Raw genomic sequence first — 21926 nt, forward strand, 5'->3', positions numbered from 1 at the left:
ACTTCTCCTGATTCCTTAATCATGTCACTCGCTTTTACAGCTGCTCATGCACGCAAACGTCACAGAGTCTTGTAATTCAGGCATATCATGCTCGTTTTCCCACTGTCCTTTTCTGGGAACTTGTATTAGCCACTTGATTGTGGACTATGGCTTGTCGATACTTATTAGTAGTTTCTCCCACTAACTGCTAAAGATAGCTCTGACCAACTGCAGCGATTTTCTCTTTTCAGCTGATCCGAGTGTATCCAGTGGAATTATATATATATATATATATATATATATATATATATATATATATATCATCTCAATAGCTGCACCGCTTATCCTCAGTATGGTTGCGGGGGTGCTGGAGCCCATCCCAGCAATCATCGGGCAGTGGGCAGGGGACACCCTGAACTGGTTGCCAGCCAATCGCAGGGCACACAGGGACAGAAAACTCGCTCGCTCGTTCACACCTGGGGACAATTTGGACCGGCCAATCCACCTGAAAATGCATGTCTTTGGAATGTGGGAGGAAACCGGAGTGCCCGGAGGAACCCCACGCAAGCACGGGGAGAACATACAAACTCCGCACAGGAGGTCCGGTAGCTGGATTTGAACCCACACAGGAGGTTCCGAAGACCTTAGAACTAACCAGTACAGGGTGTCCCCTGCCCACTGCCCGGAGATGGCTGGGATGGGCTCCAGCCCCCCCGCGACCCTAATAAGGATAAGCGGTACAGCTAATGAGATGAGATATATAGACAGATAGACAGATAGACAGATAGATAGATAGATAGAGATAGATAGATAGATAGATAGAGAGAGGGAGGGAGAGAGAGAAAGAGAGAGAGATGGAGAGTGAGAGAGATAAACTATAAAGAAAAATCCAGAAAACACAATCCATGTTTTTTTAAGAATTTATTTATGTGATATTCTTTTCTTGGATTAAAACATTTGTTATTCCAAAAAATGTCAGTGATTCTTTTGCATTTTAACAAAAAGTTATATTAAAAATTTCAGAAAGAAAGATATACACATTTATGAACATGAATATTGCTGCTGTCATGTGAAAAGTAAAAACCAACTTAGTCTAAGAAAAAAAGGCACATATCCTGTGACGTGAAAAACACCCAATGCATTTGATATTGACAGAGAATCTTGTTTTAAAAAAAGCTCTTTAATTAACCATTGAGGTACCATTTAAATCAGGGGTCTTCAAAGTGGTGACCGCAGGCACCAGCTACCCTCAGACCACCTTAGTAGCCTGCTGGCTGGTTCTCAAAATATACTATGGGTCATTGTGATTTTCTAGGAAGTTTGATTTCTGACTAGGATATTTTAACTTCTAATAATTACAACCCGATAATAACATAGTAATAACAAAGTAATTACATTTTATGAATGCATGAAAAAACTTGTTGGCCTTGTAATAATCAGTAACAAAAAAGTATCTCCCCGCTTCAAAAGGTTGGCAACTCCCGATTTAGATAAATTCTAGAGACTCAGACCATCTATGACACAATCACTTCTGCCTGTTGCCCTCTTGCTGCAGGTACAGAACTGAGGTGGTAGCGGTTACGCTTCAGTAAAAGCTTTATCCCCTCTGCTTATGTTGCACTTAACTGTCTGTAATCATCTTATCCAGTCATCTGCATGTGTGATGTCCTGTGCATTGTTCAGATTTGTCCTTGTTTTATGTTTCTCTGACGAACTTGTGAAACCAAATTTCCCCTTTGGGGACATTGAAGATCTATCTACGGACCATCAATCTTCTACTGGTAACCATGGAAACCAGTACCATCGGTTTCACGTGGGGGAGCAAACCCCTACCCGAAAAACCGACCCGAAGAGGGACGGGTGCAGGTAGGCTGTACCTGCTCAAGACACACCACAGGAAGCGGTGCCCCTTCGACTCAGGTGGTTAAGGGATCCGTGATAACAATCGTTTTACTTAAATGCTAGCCACCCATTCCTCCTATTTTAGCCAGGTTTCTATCCATTAGCACGCTTGATTTGCCATGCAGAAGGCAGCACACGCAACGTTGTGGCTCCTCGTCAATTATTCAGCGAGGTGGCGGAAGCTAACGCCAGGCTGAGACGACCCGAATCGGTGCACGGCGACGAGGGTAAGACGAGCTCCTCATTAAAAAATGACCGCCGAGGATTCCTCCGTGTGACAATTTCAGAATAAAGAATTTTGCTGGGAATTTTTCCTTTCTCAAAATGGATTCTTAAAATGTACACTAGACGACTTTATATGACAAGATACGAAGTTTGATGTTGGTTTGGAATGTGTTAGAATATTGTGGGGTTATCATCTCATTATACCCCTTCCCCGCCTCAGCTCCATGGGGAGAGGAGCTTTCAGCCGCTCTGACCCCCAGCTCTGGAACTCTTTGCCGCCTGACCTTCGAAATTCTGCGACCCTGTCCACCTTCAAATCCGGACCCAAAACATCTCCTCTTCAGACTTGTCTTTTATTGACCATCTGCGTCACATACCTCCCCTTTTAACTCTACTATATTTGATTTGCTATTTATTACTTACTTGTTTTATTCTAGCTTTATTGTTGTTTCCTACTATTAGTACAGCGACCTATATTGACTCAGTCAAAAATGTAGGAGTTATATTTGATCCTAACCTGTTGTTTCAGTTACATATGAAAATTATCACTAGAATAGCTTTCTTCCACCTCTGGAATATTGCTAAAATTTGTCCGATGCTGTCAAAATCAGATGCTGGGATTATAATTCATCCGTTTGTTACTTTTCGGCTTGAGTACTGTAATGTAATGCTCTCTGGTCTCCCGATGTCTAGCATCAAAAGTTTGCAGCTGGTTCAAAATGCAGCTGTGAGACTATTGACTAAAACAAGAAGTTTGGCTATATCACTCCTATATAAGCTAACTTGCACTGGCTCCCAGACCGCTTAAGATGTGACTTTAAGGTTCTCTTACTCACAAATGTTTGCATGAACTTGCGCCCTCTCATCTCTCTGATTTGATTTCCCCTTATGTTGCCTTTACTCGGAAAATGCTTGTCTACTTGTGACTCCAAGAGCCAAGAAGAAATCTGCATGCTCGAGAGTGTTCTCCATCGGAGCTGTGGAATGCTCTGCCTCCGGAGATAAGATCTGCAACCTCAGTGGAAGTTTTTGAATCCAGACTTAAACCCACGTTTATTCAATAGCTTATAATCGATGCCCACCTCATACTTTTCTTTTTCTGTCCTTTCCAAATGCCTGACTGGTGGTAAAATGAGGGAGGACATGTCAAGATGAATCAGCAGACCAGCACCCCGACCTAAAGCATGTCAACGTCTGCATCGACGAGGCGGCAGAGATGAGAAGCTGCGTCGTTTTTGTACAATTTTACACGCTCGAAGTGTCATTGCTATCATGCACGAAATTTTTACATCTTACCTATGTTTTTCTTATTGATGTTCAATATTTTTTTGTGTACTGTTACCCAATGCTAAATCTATTGCACCCTGGTCATCCAGGAAGGGGGATGACCATTTGTGAGGCCCCTTCTCAAGGTTTCATATTTTCCTCTTGCTGAGGTTATGAGTTTTTCCTTGCACCCATGTTGGTTTAAGATCAGGGGATGGTGTCATTGTAACCTGTGTAGTCCTTTGAGACATTTTTTGATGAAGGGTTATACAAATAATGGTGACCTGACTTGACTTTGAAACCGCAAGTCTTTCCATCAGCCAATTTGTACAGGAGCCCCTCCTGCTTTATGTGTTTTTTTTTCATCTGGATGCGTTTTGCCGCATGCTCGAACGAGTCGTTTGGTTTGCAGTGGTCAGTCGGGATCGTTCGTCTCTCACCGTGACTCAGCTCCGACCAGATCGCCGGCATTATGTAACGGGTGAGCCGGGAAAGGTATATCCTGGCCTCCCGAGGCCATAAATGCGCACGCTGGTGCCCTTTCCAGTCGTGTGCAGCAAATCATCCTATCAAGTATTTATGAGACGCGTTCATCCCTGCACGAAGTTGGGCTATGGTTGCAAGGATGACAAAAGCAAGTTGCTTACAGATCAATAAGAACAAGAAATAAATTTAAAGCCCCAGTGTGTATTACAGAAGTTTTCGCGGTTAATGGGGACGAGAACAACCCGCGAAAGGTGAAAATTTGCAAAGTAGCGTTGTATCTTCAGAAAAGCTCACACGGGTTAAACATACCTCATTACGACTGAGAGCAGGGTTGGGTAGGGTTACTTTAACTTGATTACTTTTAATTACTTTTGGATTACTCCAATACCAAATATGCTAATAAAAGACAAAAAAAACTAAATATGAATAAAATTATGACTCACAACACGTGGTAAGCTTTCTCTCCTGGCTTTGATCTCTTTGATCTCCGGCAAAACTAACATAAAATGCGACAGAAACAAAATGAAAATAAATCCAAACAGCTTGCCAACATCATTTTTGCCGTTCCATGTATTCCGTTACTCCCCAAGCCTGCACAAAATTTAGTAATTTTGTTCATATTTAGTTTCTTTTGTCTTTTATTAGCATATTTGGTATTGGAGTAATCCAAAAGTAATTGAAAGTTATATATATATATACCACAGCCATATCCCCTTAGTGGGAGGTGGCTAGAGTCAGTTCTGACTCTTTTTGGGAGATTGATTCAGAGGAGGGGATTCCCAGCCCCCTCGCTCAACCCAACTGAGGTGTTAGGGGTCATTAGCTGACCAAACCCCCCAATTCCAACCCCTAATGCTGAACGCCAAGCAAGGAGGCAACGGGTACCAATGTTTAAGTCTTAGGTATGACTCGACCGAGGCTTGAACCACAACCTCCCAGTCTCGGAGCGGGCGCCCTACCATCTAGGCTACCGAGCTGAAAGTAATCAAGTTAAAGTAACCCTACCCAACCCTGACTGAGAGTATACTACCGTAACAAAAGAGCAATTATGGATCTACAAATAATGACACACAACACATAATTACAGTTGAATGAATGGTTGTATTGTCATCATACAAAGGTAAAATAAAATTGGAAGGCTTGCTCTGTCAGTGCAAGAAAATATTTTTAGAGAGTGGCCGGCTAGCTGCATTCTAGCATCGGGTGTCCTTGAATTGAGCCATATCTCCACTATGATTTAAATAAAACCGTAGCGGTATCTCACGAGTTATAGCTCCAGGTCATCCATTTCATGGCGTTGGCAAGATACAAAGTCTGCAGCGGCAGCTTAGGAGAATTGTTAGCCTAGCCATTAGCAGTAACCCGGACCAGCAGCACTGCTATTGCCTTCTCCCCGACGCCGCCCCAGTCACATCCACAGAACACCCACTGGTGATCACCATTTCTTTTTGCTCTTCTGACTTTCTTTAGAGTCAGATTTAATTGATGATTTTTTTTCAATGTAACGACCCGCTTAAATATTTTTTCATTCCCTCGGCTTGTTTAGGGGGACAGCGGGGCGGGGGTCGTGGCAACACATTGACCTGTGCCCCCCGCTGTTTGACTGACAGGAAACCACAGTCTGTTACAGACGCGCACTCAGACAGTCACGCCCACTCAATATACACACATATAACCCGCTCCTTGTGATAGCTGTGTGCTCTCTTTCTAAACACAATGCACCATACGTTAATATCAATGGCAATAAAGACAGTTCAATTCAATTCAAAATCAACCAAAGATAACAGAAGGAGGTTTCTGTATACAGAAACACCTAGTGTAAAATATTGATTCAAATATTAATCAAAAATCATGTATTATCTCATATATTATCTCATAAACAAGGGATTCGTGGGTTAAAAATGTCTTTCTTCAAAAAGGGAACCACCCCATTCTGCCAGTTAAGAAGTACTGTCCTTAATGTCCATGCGATGAGGCGTATCAAGGGTTTCGTTGTGAGTTTTCAAATTAAAATCTCGGTCTGGCAAAATTAGGGTTTCAAGTCAGTCTTAGGATTTTCAATAATATTTCAAATTAGGGAGTGGAGACTAGAACAAAAATTGCAATAAGGATATCACTTGAACTCAGGATTTAAATCAGAGTTAGATTTCCAAATGCTTGTTATTCTGGGTCCTAACTCTAGATTCTGGTTTGCTCTTGCAATCTTTTACTGGCCTTTTTAGTAGCTTTTCCTGTTAGCCGCTAAAGTTAGCCACTTACACCAGCTCTGACTAACTGCAGCTATTTTTTCTTTTCAGCTACTCGGAATGTATTCAGCGCACTCATACTTGTCTTTTTGCTGGCGAGACTTATCTAGAGCTTTTGTGTCCATTTCCATTTTAAGTTACAATGGAAGCATTTTGTTAATTATTACACATCGTCTTTTTTAATTCGGGAACATGGAACTATGCTATTTTTGTTAGTATGACAAGCTGTAGAAGGCAAGCGACACTCAAGGATGAATCAGGAGCAGCTAACAATAACAATAGAATCTAGCAGCAAACCATAGCCTAGAGCCAAGTGAGTAACCTGAGTGGCTAGAAACAAAAACAGTGGAAATAAGTGGAAGAGACCTGAATCACAAACTCAGCAATGCTCATTTGCATGACCAGCTACGGAAATGAGACAACAAAACAGAGCATCAGTAGCTAAAAAAAAAACAATAGTGCTAGCTTGTAGCCAACTGGTTTACATTAGTTGCTGGGAAAACAAAGCAGAACATACCTGAATCACGACCAGCTAGAGAAAGGGAAGTGACACTGAAGGATGAAGCAGGAGAATCTAACAATAACAATAGCAGCCTGCTATAGCTGGCTGCCAAGTGGCTAACATGAGTGTCTAGAGAAGGAAACAGTGGAAAAAGCAAAAAAATAAATAAAAATAAATACCTAAATCACGTTACTCAGGTACTTGGAAAGTAAGTTTCTGTTAAGTGCTGAAAGCACCGCCAGGAAAAGCTTCCTTAAAGAATAGTAGTTCGGGCTTCCATTGTTGTAAAAAACGTGAAAGTTTCTTTATTGGGCATCTCAAGTTGTGTAATAGTTTCAAATACATCACCTAACTATTTTGGTTTGGTGTCAAAATAAATGGTGTTTTATTTTAATGACACAAGCAAATTTTAGTTAACAGAGCAGCTAACAAGAACAATAGCTAAAATTGTCATTTGGGCTTCAGTCGTAGTAAAGATGGCTGCCAAACATGTGGGCTTCCTCAAGTTGTGAAGTATAACTATGAATTCTTTAACCTTATGTCTATGAGATACATGTGGGTTTGAATTTCATCTGTATTAATAGTGTTTCATCTAAATGAATAGAGTATTTTTACACCTCTAGGGGTTGCTATATATGTCATTGTGGTGCTTTAATTGGAAAATAATTCTATAATCATCAGCATTTGTCAGGTTTGTGGCCGCACGTGACGCAGTCAGACACGTTTAAGAGGCGAAGACAACAATAGTGGACTATCTCCGACCTGCAGGGCCCTCAGCGGACTGTCCTTCAGAGATATCACAAAAATAGGAAAAAAAAACACACAAATACACACCGTGAGGCTATTCGTGTAGCGACACACACACACAAAAGTGTTATTTAGGTCAAACACTTCATGTCACTTCGGATAAATCGGCCCCCCCGCCATCTTGCCGCTTGTTTACCGGTCAAACGTTTGAGGCCGGCCACCCACCTTCCCTCCAAGGAGCACTTGTTTTGCATTGCAGCCCGCGGCATGGAACGTGCATTGCAGAAACGTGCCCATTTCTGGGCGAGCGGCGGGGGAGGCAAAACGGGGGAGGTGGGTGAGCTCAACGCTTTTTCCGCAAGTCGCTTCAGGGCTTGCTTGGGCCTGCTTTGTCCTCTCTTTATTTCTGCTTTTATCTGAGTGCATGTGGGATTTTTTTCCCGTCTAGTGTCGCGGAAATGTCACGAAGTGGAATTGAAGTTGCCGTGCAAAAAGTGTTAACATTACATCAACCTTTGATTTAAAGTTTGTAAATTGTTTGTTCTTTTATATAGAATAAATTTAAAAGCACCAGTGTGATGGTCATCGGGTCCCAGGTTTAGGTATTTTTCACTTTTTCCCATTGTTTTCTTCTCTAGCCACACACATTATCCACTTCGCTGCAGACTATTGTTCGACACGAGCCTCTATTGTTTTTGTCAGCTGCCCAGTGTGAATAATGCTTTTCCCGTTTTTGGTTATGTACTGTAATCCCTCGCTACTTTTGTTTGCTGGGCCCTGTTTTGCCGTTTTATTTTCAACCAAAAGTGAACTGCATTCACATGACCATGAACCATTATCCGCAATCACATAATGCTGCAAGCATGAGTCAAGTCCAGTCAAGCCATGTTTATTTGTGTAGCCCTAAGTCATAAAATGGAAGAGAACATTTTTTGTAAAGACTGGCTGATTTTTTTCTATTTGTCCCCCCAAAAAGTGAACTGCACTCACGCAACGGAGATCCGTTTTTCCTGATCACATTTTGCTGCAATCGGATACTGGAAGAAGACACATTAGTCAGGAGTCTTGCTGTTCTTGCCCGCCTAAAATGTGTGACTGAGATCTGTTATCCCCAGTCACCTATTGCGGAGAGCAGGGGGAAACAGACCTCTCTTTTTTCAGTTCAGGCTACTGATGCCTGCCTTTAAGGCGTGCCTAAAATGAACTGCACTTTTTTATCCCTGGTTGACTATTTCTTAGAGCAGGGTTTACCAGAGTTAGTTTTTTTCCAGTTTGAGCTGCTGAACATTGCAATTGAGACTCGTCCAAAATAGACAACATGGTTGTGGATGCAATCCATTATCCTCGGTCGTGTGAGCTGGGGCTGGCAGCTGAAAGCTATTTTCACATATTACACCGGGTTTCTGTCCCAATTAAATGCGATAAACGAGAGATTATGGTTTCTATATTTGTTTACTGCACAGTACACCATAAGTGGATCCGAATAAACTCCCACAGTTAATACAAATCCATAATAATTTATTTGTGAACTACGGGTTATTACATATGTTTTAGCTTGTGCTCGTGTTTCGTAGCACTTGAAAGCTAACACTAACTCCCATGGCGCGCATTTCTTCAGAGAGCGAGCTGTGTGGGCTTGTCAGCAGCTTGCTGTGGAGGCGCACAACAACATCCAGCCTTTCAAGTTGCACACGTTTCCATGGAGATGAGGAAAAAAAATTAAATAATTATAAAGTTTTGTGCTGGTCATGGTAGCGTATGTAGGTCAAAAGTGGGGACGACAGGCAGCAGTGGGGGGCTCATTTCTGTTAGCTGGGAAACTATAGTTAACCAGTTGGGAGAAAAGTATGACATTGCAGTTGATTGGCTTCAAGTGGGTAATAAGAAGAGGAGGAGGAGGAGGAGGAGGAGGGGGGGGTTATAGAACTGAACACTGCTCAGAATTGGGTCTGCTGGCCTGATTCTTATGGAAGCCAAAGCATGCTAAAATATTATGGAATCCCTCGCTATTTTGCGCTTCATACTTTGCCGCTTTGTGGGTTGAAAATTATTACGCGATCCATTATCCATGAATGAATATTGTTGAAATCGGGAGCCAGCTGGCAAAGTGCATTTTTTGCCATTACAGTATTTCAGACTAAAGTGAACTGCACTTGTATGGCCTCGATCAGTTAGCCCCAATCCCAAATGGTTGCGCGGGGACCATCAGAGGACACTTGTCTGGAGGTGTGGCATTCTGACCAGCCTAAAATGAAATACCGTATTTTCCGCACTATAAGGCGCACCTAAAAGTCTTATTTTTTTTCAAAAGCTGACCATGCGCCTTATAATACAGTGCGCCTTATATATGGCTCAACATTAAATCGCAAGGTCTCGCAACTTACGCAACAGCCACCGACTCGATTTCCCCCCGAACGTGGAGTAGTCCGCGGTGTATGCTGGGATTTATATACCGGCGTTTCATTGGCTAACCACTGTGTCAATCATCATTTGAATCGATCACTATTGGCTAAAGTTATTCGGAGCCTCGGATAGGCTAGAGGGCCGAAACAAACCCTGCAATTGGCCGGAAAAGATGTGTCAATCATCCGTTAAATCGATCACTATTGGCTGAAGTTATTCGGAGCCTCGGATTGACTAGAGCGCCAAAACAAACCCTGCAAATGGCCGAAAAAGATGTGTCAATCATCCGTTAAATCGATCGCTATTGGCTGAAGTTATTCGGAGCCTCGGATTGGCTAAATGGCCAAAACAAACCCTGCAATTGGCCGAGTTTAGCAATGGCGTAGCAAGCTTGCTAAAGTACGCCATGAAGAAACATGTTTCATTAGTATGTATTTGTAAATATTTTACTCTCCTGGATTTACTTCACTCACGGTTGTAAGAAGACCATGATTGCGTATCATTATTGAACGTGAGAACTTAGGTGAGCTATGCGGCTTTATATTTTCCCGGTATCTTGTTTTAGAACGATCTTGATGTTGCTGTGATGAGTTGTGTGAATTCAACTCAATTCCCAGTGTTTATTGTCATATGCACAGTAAAGTTGCGAGCGAAAAAGAAAATAGAAACTAAGAAATGTTTGGCATTTCTTGAATCCCAAGACTTTAACCTTCCGAATGATATTTGAAATGATGCATTTGAGTGACATCGTACGGACACCGCATCCGCACGTGTCTACGACACGTATTTGCTTCTTTGCAAGCTTTGGGAATGTTAAGCGGGTAATCAGTTGGACTGAATCATCTGACTGTTTTGTCGACGTTCCCATTGTAGCGCCTTATAATCCGGTGCGCCTTATCTATGGAATATATAGGACCAAAAACTATTTTTTGGGGGTGCGCCCTATAACCCGGTGCGCCATATAGTGTGGAAAATACGGTATATGGGTTTTATTCATTATCCCTGATTGATAACTGCTGAGAGCAGGGGCTGGCAAAACACATTTTTTTTCGCCATTATGGCCTGCCCTAAATGAGCTGCACTGTTTTGGCCAGGATTCATTATCCCCAACTAATTATTGCTGAAATCAAGAGCTGAGAAAGCAAATGCATTTTTTACCCCTTCTTTATGCCTAGAATGAACAGAACCCGTGTGGCCATGATCCATTTGCCCTGGTTGTCTATTGCTGTGAGTTGGTCCATGGCAGACCACATGTTAAAAACGGGAGTAGGACTATTTTGCATATTTTTGCATATTGCATAGGTGTCAAGAAACGGACCAGGAAGCAGGGAGTCGGAACTGATTTGCGTCGCCGATCTTTCACTTTAATTGAGAAATAAAAGTTGTCCAACACACAAACAGACCAAGGACAAAACAAAACAGGTTCAAAGGTAATCAAAATTACAAACTAGGCATTACTCAGTACAAACAGGCATGAACAGGTTTTCCTCAAGGTTAAGCAATGGCCTGGCAACGGGCAGTCCCAAAAGGAACGTTTAAGTACTCCACAAACAATCGGTTCAATGCGTCTCAGCCGGTGTCAAGGGGCGAGGCTAGCTGGATGCCATGACAACCGTGCTGTCATGATTACCCAAGTGGAGCCACCTGGGGTGATCATCTGGCGCGCTGGAATGCGCTTCCTGATTGGTTTATGTTCCCTTTTTAAGCATGCTACGCGGAGACCTCTTCGTCGGAGGATACTTTTTACCCCGTTTGACTCGCCTGATTTTCCTGTGTATTTTTGACTTGTTTACCTGATTCTGCCTGCCTCCGATCCGACCTGCTTCCGTTCCACGCTACGATCTTCTTGTCCAGTCCCGGTAAACTCGACCTGCTTCCGTCCCATGCTACGATTGGCTACGTGTCCCGAAGTTGTCTTCACGGCGTTGCTGCTGACGTTCGACGGTCATCGCGTCTCCCGCTAACCCTGTACGCTTCCCCAAATAAAATACTTGTAACGAACGCTCTGGGGTCTCCTGCTCTGTTCTGGTCCGTCCTGACACGTGCAGGATATGACAATAGGGTTCTGGTCCCCAATAACCGCAAAAGAGGGATAACACTGATATATTAAAAAAAAACAATGAGGCTAGTAACAGGTAATTATGTATTACTGTGATTTATTTTTACAACAATGCTTGCTATTCTTAAAATTATTTAAAAAAATTGTATCATAATTCAACATTTCCATTTTTGGAAATTTAAGAACATGATACCTTTTATGTTTTCATTTATTACATAGGTTTTATTTATTTTGAAAACAAAATTGTGAAATATCTAATTATGATCAAGAGAAAAATAGTAATCATGTATTATTTTGTTCAAAACAGTGTTGTTATTTATTGCGTTTTGGCAGTGTACAATTAAATACATTTTCATGAAAAGTAAGATTTCCTTCAAATGGAAAAATATAACATATTAAATTATTGTGAATAGAATTATTATTGAAGATAAATTAACAGATTAAAAAATAGTAAGTATGTGTAACGGGTGTAATAATAACTTTTATTTTATTGAAATTCCTGCTAAAATATGTGTATAGTTTTTGGTAAATGTCCTGCAATGCTGAGTCCAACAGTGCCATCTGCTGGTATGGGGTGGGGTTTGGTTTTGGCTTCTAACATGTGACCAGGAGGCGGGGTTTTGTCAGTTTAACCAGAGTACTACAAAGGTAAGACATATCTTTTGGTGCTCCACAAAATAAGTTAATTTTAAACTTTATAACCCCAGCTGACAAATCTCTCACCATGCATAGTAATGTGATTGATATTGTCAAGCTGTTTAGGTTTATTTTCGTTTTGTTTCTGTTTTACTAAATCTTAATTCCCCTTGTAGCGATCAAAGAGATCAGACCCAGCAGAAAAAGCTAATGTTGTGACTCATCCATTTGCAGGTAAATTGTACCCATTTTTATACTCATTATTGTTTTTATTCCTATTTTTCATATACATTAAAAAAAGGATGATGTTGGTTAAAATTCAGAGTAAAGAAAAACATGTTGAATTCATTGTAAACGTTAAAAATCCACTATACGATCTCTTGTTAAAAGTATCTTGTTAAAATGCAAAGATTTATAAATGTATTGTGATATTCTAAAATGTATTTTCTGTAAAGTGAAAAGACAGCTCTTTGATATGCTTTGTTGTCAGTTTAACCAGAGTACTACAAAGAGATCAAAGAGATCAGACCCAGCAGAAAAAGCTAATGTTGTGACTCATCCATTTGCAGAAACTGTAATAATAAAAACCTCATCATCCAGTCCAGCGTGAATGTGGATCTTTGGTGGGACACGTACACCGCGGTTACATTGGTGCCGTGACCCGTGACTTCTATCAAACTCTCCGAACCGAGGACTGTCCTACCTGCCACATTGTTTCATGATGCCATCAGCTCACAGTATTTAAAATTGCTATACAGTGACGTGTTACGCAGGCTCCTGATTTATTTTGTGATTTTGACTCATTTACATATTTGAAACATGTTTAATCAGAGCACGAGTGACATTTCTGAGGGTGTAGCTGATCAGATGACAAATGTTATTCAGGAGATAGGACATACATTGGCTGATAGCATTTTCTCACGTATACAGTCACACAATACAGTAGCTCCTAGCGCTGCTGCCACACAAGATGTAGCAAACACATTGAGTAAGCCAGGTTATGTGTCAGATGTAACACAGGTTCAGGTGGTTACACAGAGAAAGGTTAAAGAACCACCATCATTTAATGGGGATGGCTCAGACTCAATAAAATTACATGAGTGGGAAGATCTAATGAAGACATTTATTAAGAAGAGTAATGTGAGACTTGAAGAGCAAGCAGAGGAAATCCAAATGCATTTGAGAGGAAAAGCTAAAGATGTAGTTAGGTTTGGCATTAGAAACAGTAATATAGACGTCTATACCCGCCCTGACATGATTTATAGTCTCCTCAGGAAACACTTTAGCTGTACCAAGTACTCTGCTGTCCCTTTAGCTGACTTTTATTCAACTTTGCCCAAACACCAGGAGGACCCCTATGACTACTGGCTGAGACTAAACAGAGCAGCTGACCTTGCCTCTGAGTGCTTGAGTGAGCAGGGCAAAACATTTGACAACCCTGAAATAGAGGTCACTCGCATGTTTATTAGGAACTGCCCATGCAAGGAACTGGCACTCACTTACAGATCAAAAACCATCGAAAAGTGGTCAGCATGTGAGGTACTAGAGGTGCTGAATGAATACCACGCTGAGAAGAGCTACAAAGCAGATTCCCTACAACAATCTGCGAATAGAGCGGAAATTGCCGTACACAAAGCTGAGGTGAACCATGGTCCAACCCTCATGCACGAGCCACCTCAGACTTCGAGCCCACAGTATGTCTCTCTAACGGACGTTATTAGTATGTTGGAGAAGGTTCTGATACGTGTTACCTCAAACCAGTTTCAAGGGAGAAGGCGAGCTCCAACCAGGCGACCTGGAGACAGAATTAATGGTTTCACTGACAAGCCATGTATCATTTGCAAAGAAGTCGAACACAGTGCTCTCTCTCATTGCCGAGACAAAAACCTTTGCTTTCACTGCCATGCCCCAGGGCATTCTCGACGTGATTGTCCAGTGACGAAAGTTGTCCCACTGCCTCAGGGAAACTAACTGATCTGCGCTTAGGGGAGAACAGTGCAGATCAACTGAGTATACCTCCCACCACTAATGTGAAGCCTGACATGCAAGACAATAAATCAATTTATGAGTTGTATAGCAACAAGATACCTCCATCGAAGAAGCTGATCTTTCAGGGGTTTCAGAGAATAGCGGAGACTGACGAACTGTTTTACACACCTGTACTTGTGCAAGAAGGCCCCACTTTCAGAGCGCTATTGGACAGCGGGTCGATGGCTTGTACAGTAAGTGAGGACACGGCTAAGTCCCTCCTGCAGCAATTCCCTGATATGATGAGTTACACGGCCGATGATTATGTCATTGTAGGCTGCGGTGGACACCAAGTTTCTCCCAGAGATATGTACGACATTCACGTCACAGTTTACGGGTGCCAAATGATAATACCAGTAATGGTGGTGCCAGGCCAGACAGAACAGATGATCCTTGGCAGCAATGCCATCAAATATATTTTGACTCAATTGAAAAGTACTGATGGCTATTGGAGATTAGTTTCCACTCCTGACAACGGTCTGTCCGATAACCACAGTCAATTCCTGTCAATGCTTTCCAACACAGAGAGATGGAGAGGTGATTGCATTCCAGACAAGGTAGGGACAGTAAAGATCAAAAGTTGCGTGACGCTGAATCCACGGACCGAGTACGTTATTTGGGGCAAGTTACCTGAGTTGGCCGGGGCATCAGCGGGCAGCACAGTTGTCGTTGAGCCAACCCAATCTAAGGCTGCGCCCAGACAAGTCCTTGTCGGACGAGTTGTTACTCCATTCTGGGGAGATGGATGGGTGCCTGTTAAAGTCTTTAATCCCACGGACAGAGTTGTGGTGCTGAGAAGAAACAGGAAAATTGCAGATGTGTCTCCTTGTATCGCAGCGGAAGACCTGCCCAATGCAGAGGAGGTCAAGTGCAACGTGCAGAGTGTACAGAGCAAAGAGGTCCGACCCAGGTCAGAAGAGGACATGATGCGTGCATTGGAAGCTCTGGGACTGCAAGACATTGACCTGAAGTCATGTGAGGTTTCGCTGCAGTGTAAAGACAAGCTCCTTCATATCATCGAACAATTCGAGTCAATCTTTTCTCGCCATAAGATGGACTGTGGAGAGGCCAAAGAGTTTGTACATCGTATCCACCTTGTTGATGATAAGCCGTTCCGTCTACCCTACAGACGTATACCACCAAGTCAGTATGAAAAATTGAGGACGACTCTGAACGAGATGGAAGAGAAAGGAATTATTCAGAAGTCGACTAGCGACTATGCATCTGCGCTTGTTCTCATATGGAAGCGGAATGGAGAACTAAGGGTATGCACTGATTTCAGAAGGCTTAATGCAAGAACAATAAAGGATGCCTACCCACTACCGCATCAAGCTGATGCTTTGGCCGCACTTGGGGGAAATGCCTTTTTCTCCACAATGGATCTGACGTCAGGCTACTACAATGTCCCCTTGCACCCTGACGACAAAAAGTACACGGCATTCTCCTCACCATTCGGCCTTCACGAGTACAACCGGCTCCCTCAGGGACTTTGCAACAGCCCAGCAACATTTATGAGGATGATGATGTCAATATTTGGTGATCAGAATTTCATGAGCCTATTATGTTACCTCGACGATCTGATGGTGTTTGCCCCCACAGAGGAAGTTGCACTCCAACGCCTGCAGATGGTGTTTACTCGCCTTAAGGAACACAACCTCAAGCTCGCACCCAAAAAGTGTTTTTTCCTCAGACGGACTGTGAAATTTCTTGGGCATGTCATCAGTGAGGATGGAATTCGGACTGACCCCGAGAAAGTGAGAGCGATAAATGACGTACAAGTCGCTGATCTAATGGAGTCGGATGGCAAGACGCCATGCCCTAGTAAAATCAGATCTTTTCTAGGCATGGTGATGTATTTCCAAAGCTTCATTGAAGCATGTTCTGCGAAGGCAAAACCTCTGTTCAGGCTCACATCTGAATCTGGTGACAAGCATAAGCGCAAGAGAGCCCGCAAGAAAGGTCAAGTGAAGCTGACGTCTGCAGATTGGTCCGATGCATGCCAGAACGCCTTTGAAACACTGAAGCACGACCTCGTGACAGGTGTCACTCTGGCCCACCCAGATTTTGATGCGCCGTTTATTCTGGCTGTCGACGCATCCTTTGATGGGATTGGAGCAGTCCTGTCACAGCTGCCACCTGGTGGAAAAGTAGCCAGACCAGTCGCCTTTGCAAGTAAGACGCTCTCTCGCTCCCAGCTCAACTACCCTGCACACAGGCTCGAATTTCTTGCCTTGAAATGGGCGGTATGTGATAAATTCAGCCATTGGTTGAAAGGAAGACACTTTACCACGTGGACCGACAATAACCCACTGACATACATTTTGACCAAACCAAGACTTGATGCGTGTGAACAGCGGTGGGTAGCGAAGCTAGCTGCATACAATTTTGACCTGAAGTACATTCCCGGCCCAAAGAACATCGTAGCCGACGCTCTGAGCCGTGAGCCATTTGTACGGTCATGTGTGGGTCATCGCCTTGTTACCGAGCCCTATACTTCGCTCTTGGACCAAGTCAACAGGGTGAACAACAGTACTGTGCAAGAGGTGTTCAGAGTATCCAACAATTGTCACGCTGTTGTAGACGAGAGTGCTGGGACATCAGACGAGTCAGTAAAAAGGGCAATTCCATCAGGCTCCAATGGTTCTGTGACATCAGAAGAAGTTGCTGCTGTCTTCAGTGCTCAGTCCACTGGTGGTGTGGGTCAAGTGATGGGAACAGATGCTAACTTCAATCTTCTGCAGAAGGGAGATCAGTCAACAGCACTCCCACAGAGTCAGCTTGTTGGTTTACAAGAACAGGACAACACAATAAGCAGAACCATGTACTTTGTGCATAGACACAAGAGACCTACCAGGCGTGAGAGAGCTGTCGAGTCGACTAGTGTGATGAAACTACTGAAGCATTGGAGCAGACTCACCATACAGAATGGCATGCTCTACAAAATAAGGAAAGATCCTCACATGGCCAAGAAAATCTTCCAGTTTGTGGTGCCTGATTCATTGAAACAGAAAGTCCTTCAAGGTTTACATGACTCAGCAGGTCACCAAGGCCAGAACCGTACTTTGTCTCTGGTGAGGCAACGATTCTTCTGGAATGGCATGGAACGTGATGTTGTGAATTATGTCAAATCCTGTCAGCGCTGTGTAGTAGGGAAAACACCGGAACCACACAACCGTGCACCACTCAAGAACATAGTCACCTCTGAGCCTATGGAGTTGGTCTGTATAGACTTTTGGACTGCTGAGCAAGAGAACAAGTCTGTAGATGTCCTGGTCGTAACTGATCATTTCTCCAAGATGGCGCACGCCTTCCCTTGCAGAAATCAAACCGCCAAACAAGTTGCTCGCCGTCTGTGGCAGGATTTCTTCCTTGTCTATGGTTTCCCACGGCGTATCCACTCTGATCAGGGAGCTAATTTTGAGAGCAAACTGATCAAAGAGCTTCTAGAGATGGCAGGGGTGCAGAAATCCCATACCACTCCGTACCATCCCATGGGAAATGGCATCGCAGAACGATTCAACCGAACATTGGGAGATATGATCAGAACCCTTCCCCCTCAGCCCAAAGCAAAGTGGCCACAAATGCTGCAGCAGCTCACATTCTGCTATAACTGCACAGAGCATGAGACAACAGGGTTTGCACCGTTTTACCTAGTGTTTGGTAGGATCCCTCGTCTCCCTGTCGATGTCATGTTTCAACATGCTAATACCAATGATGCTGTTGTCAGCTACTCTGACTTTGTACGCCATCTGAAGAAAGATCTACATGAAGCTGCTCAAATTGTACAGAGGAATACTCTCAGAGAACAGACTCGTCATGCCAAGCTGTACAACCGTAGGGCCAAAGGATCACCTCTCGTCGTGGGAGACCGGGTGTTGATCGCCAACAGAGGTGTCCCGGGGAAACGCAAAGTTGCAGATAAGTGGGAGTCAACCCCGTATGAAGTCATATCAGTCAAGCCTGATCTCAATGTCTACAGAGTCAAGGATTGTCTGACGGGCAAAGAGAAGGTAGTTCACAGGAATTTGCTGCTCTCGGTTAGCTTCTTGCCCTGTGAGGATGATCTGGCCAGCGAATCTGAACACTCAGAGTCTGACGCTGCTATGCATGGAAGTGATGTATGCCCTGATTTACCTGACGCGGTTGAAGACAGTGATGTCCGTACAGTAAACTGGGTGATACAGGCAGGTGAAGAGCAAGTTCATCCAGAGGTAGAGGATAACTCACTAGACAGCAGATCTGATGCCCAGTCCGACTCTTGCAGTGTTGATACATCCAGTCGAGGAAGTCAGCACATCCCCGAACAAGATGTTGACCATACTTCAAGTGACAATACGGAAAGCCCATCACAGTGCTCTGAAAGCATGATCTCTTTGGGTATGGGTCTCCCAGATGAGACCCCATTGAACACTGACCATCCGGACGCAGACTCCCCTGATACTGACTGTTTAGACTTGACCGTCCCAGACCTTCAAGCTCAGGTTAATTGTGCTCAACCTGACCGTTATGGTCTTAGGGTCCGCCAGTCCATCAGGCCTCCTAGTCGTCTAATTTGTCAGATGAATGACCAGTTGGTAGGTGACAATCCTCTGTCCGCAATATCTGCTAGTTCCTAGTTTAAGTTCAGTAGAGATGCACTTTCAGTTTGAGTAACAAAGCTTGAGTAAGAAACAAGAATTGTGCCTATGTGAGCACTTACAACTACAGGAACAATGTTTGATATTTCAGAGATGTAACAGGCATCTTTGAGTCTGTGCTTAGTTAGGAGTTTCATCGCCTCCTTTCTTTTCACACTCCTTTTTGGGAGAGTTTTAGAACTGACATGCACTTCAGTTTGTTCCTTGTAATACTGTACCAGTTTTCGTGTCCTCTTTTTCATCAGTATTTGCCTTTTTGGCATGTGATTTTTTTTCTGTTTAGTGTAGCACTCCCATATTTAGCAGAATTTCAGGGGGGTGTATGTAACGGGTGTAATAATAACTTTTATTTTATTGAAATTCCTGCTAAAATATGTGTATAGTTTTTGGTAAATGTCCTGCAATGCTGAGTCCAACAGTGCCATCTGCTGGTATGGGGTGGGGTTTGGTTTTGGCTTCTAACATGTGACCAGGAGGCGGGGTTTTGTCAGTTTAACCAGAGTACTACAAAGGTAAGACATATCTTTTGGTGCTCCACAAAATAAGTTAATTTTAAACTTTATAACCCCAGCTGACAAATCTCTCACCATGCATAGTAATGTGATTGATATTGTCAAGCTGTTTAGGTTTATTTTCGTTTTGTTTCTGTTTTACTAAATCTTAATTCCCCTTGTAGAGATCAAAGAGATCAGACCCAGCAGAAAAAGCTAATGTTGTGACTCATCCATTTGCAGGTAAATTGTACCCATTTTTATACTCATTATTGTTTTTATTCCTATTTTTCATATACATTAAAAAAAGGATGATGTTGGTTAAAATTCAGAGTAAAGAAAAACATGTTGAATTCATTGTAAACGTTAAAAATCCACTATACGATCTCTTGTTAAAAGTATCTTGTTAAAATGCAAAGATTTATAAATGTATTGTGATATTCTAAAATGTATTTTCTGTAAAGTGAAAAGACAGCTCTTTGATATGCTTTGTTGTCAGTTTAACCAGAGTACTACAAAGAGATCAAAGAGATCAGACCCAGCAGAAAAAGCTAATGTTGTGACTCATCCATTTGCAGAAACTGTAATAATAAAAACCTCATCATCCAGTCCAGCGTGAATGTGGATCTTTGGTGGGACACGTACACCGCGGTTACATATGTATTCTATAATAACAACACCTTATTTTAAATTCAAATAGCTCTATCACATAATTGCCTGTTATTCAGAACAATGTTTATTATAAAAAAAAAAGGTTGCTTTTATTTAGTGCATTTTGGTACTCTTGAGCTTCCATACTTGTCAAAACTGAAAAGCTTTGGCTGTTTCAGTTCTCGAAATGCGATTGGGAACATTCGTCTTCAGATTTCTGTTAACAAAGACACACTATCATGTCACACTCAAAGCGCAGAGCTAAAATTAGAAACTTTTTCCCTTCTCGTTGAAAATAAATAGCTTTTATCTGTGTTTCCTTGATTATCTAAACCTCCGCTTCCCTCCCACCTCCCTCTAATGGGGACCAGGAGGAGTGTTTTATTTTACAGTAGCCCCCAGGATACGACGTTAATCCCTCCTAAAGTGGGGAAGGCAAGGTGAAATTGCCATAAAGCGAAGATAAAAACCTGTGTTAATCAGTTAATGTGTTCTGAACCCCGGTAGCCCAGATAAAAAATATCAAAATTACAAAATTGTATATAGTAAGTACTTTTAAATAATATACATGCATAAACTTGATTAAATTCGTGTTTCATAATGGATCTAGATTTCAAATTCGGTAAGCATCCAGAGTGGCATTTTAGGTCAAAACCAGTTTACAATGGTATCACTGCGAACAGCAAATTAGCTATCATTAATACCTTCAATTTGTTATGAATTTAACGGTTTAATATTTTTAACAATGTATTTTCGCTACAAAATTAAACATTGTTTGATTATTTTCCCAATTTTTGTAGTATTCCTAGAAAATATTTTGTAGTGGGCTATATAATGGCTTAGTAGACTAGAATATATTTATTATTTGTTAGCTTTGAATCAAATAACATTCTTAATATTTATTTTTTTACCTTTGGTGTCATGGGAGTTGAGCTGGTCAAGTGGAGTAGCAGGTAGATACTGAGCGGGAGGAAATGGCAAACTAAAATGAAAACTGATATCCAAACTTCAACTTGGGAAAATTGTCATGCCCCTTGAGGATTTGTATTTTCTTTATTTGTCTCTTTAGTAGTCCGATTTTTTTACATGGTAATCATATTTTTGCTTCCCCTTTAGCACTACAGCAAGCCTTGGGACACACAGCGTATAAATACAGTACAACAAAAAAGAACAGCATTGTTTCACCGACTCGCTAAGTCTTTACAAAACCCTGAAATGAATAAAGAGAAAGGCAGTGTGGGAGGTAGTTCAGCCAACAGCAAACTGGCATCTTCACGATACTGTAAAAAGAAACCAATAGCAGACCAGTATATTATATGCTGTTGACCTAAAGAGTCAGGCATCATAGAGACAAAACATATGCACAAACAAGTTTTTTGGTACGTTAAATAATTAATAGAATATGCCGTATAGTGTGGAAAATACCATTAGGGGGCCCCTCCCAAAATAAATATTATTCTAGACTGTAAAGTTAAAATGTCATAAGGCGGGGTCGCTGTATCCCAGAGGTCTACGGTATTTGACTTTTTAAATTGTTAAACTACATTTCACACAGGGCCAATTTACTCAGACCCTCCCACCTCGAAATTCCCTGGACTCAGCGGTCACTTTTAATGATTTTTGGCTGGATTACATCGGAATTAAAACATGTTTTTTTGTGGGATGATA

The sequence above is a fragment of the Urocampus carinirostris genome, chromosome 1 (genome assembly GCF_059441175.1).
Source record: "Urocampus carinirostris isolate Australia breed hairy pipefish chromosome 1, RoL_Ucar_1.0, whole genome shotgun sequence".
Lineage (NCBI taxonomy): Eukaryota > Metazoa > Chordata > Actinopteri > Syngnathiformes > Syngnathidae > Urocampus > Urocampus carinirostris.